The sequence below is a fragment of the Chinchilla lanigera genome, unplaced genomic scaffold (assembly GCF_000276665.1).
Source record: "Chinchilla lanigera isolate Chin_1 unplaced genomic scaffold, ChiLan1.0 scaffold00067, whole genome shotgun sequence".
Lineage (NCBI taxonomy): Eukaryota > Metazoa > Chordata > Mammalia > Rodentia > Chinchillidae > Chinchilla > Chinchilla lanigera.
This window is the reverse complement of record NW_004955468.1, coordinates 10,361,051-10,362,123: the sequence shown is the minus strand read 5'-3', so window position 1 is coordinate 10,362,123 and position 1,073 is coordinate 10,361,051.

The window sequence follows — 1,073 nt, the reverse complement described above, 5'->3', positions numbered from 1 at the left end:
GATGCTATTGTTATTGTTAATTATATTACTTTAGCTAGGATGTTATATCTATTGCAATCAGTTGTTTTCCTTTTGTAACAATACTGGGAAGCAGTGGGGTAATAACCTCACCACAGCTCAAAAGCAAAGGACTGGGGACTAAGCCAAACAGATGCAAACATCCAACTCTTAATTAATTGGAAAGATAGGATATTGGGACAGACAAAAATCAAACACCTACTACACCCAGACATCACTGAAAAACAGACTTTTCCTAGAGGGACCTTGATACTGTTGATATTGCTACCTACAAACAAAAACTTACAAGGATCAACACGGAAAACAAAATTAAATTTTTTTAAATAGAAAATGATGAGATGCAGAAGCAAAATAGGTAGACTTCCAGCCTATCCAGCATAAGTCCAGAAGAGATCATAATGGGTGAAAATAGAAGACACACACCTGAAATTTCTGAAATGATAGCAAGCAAAGTAAAGAAACAAATCCATGAGACTGTGGAGAAAATCAGATCAGAATAATCTCACAGGTAAAAAAGAAAGAAAGGCTAGGTGTGGTGGTGCATGCCTGTAATCCCAGAACTCAGAAGGCTGAGACAGGAGGATCATCATGAGTTTGAGAACAGCGTGGGTTGCAAAGGGAGATCAAGGCTGGCCTGAACTACATAGTAAGACCCTTCCTCAGAAAGACAAAAGAAAGAAGGTATATATATATATATATAAACACATACACATAAGACAGCTAAGATAATTGTACTATTAATTTATATTTCTACTGAAAGTAATAGTTAATACTTAATCTTTTTTTACTAATTTTACATGGTTATATCTAGTAATCTGAACAACTACTGTGAAGATAACAATATGCAATATAATAATCATTGTTGATTTTCTATCACTTTATTTTGAAATTCTGTATTGTTTTTAATGCTCTTTTCTAATTTTTATTCTCCTTAAAATAAAAAAAAGTGACAACCATAATGAAGGAATTGCTCAGCAAATCTAAAGTAGACATAAATTAAAAAAAATAGAGGAGCATAGGGAAATGATGAAAATCTTGAATGCACAATATAATCA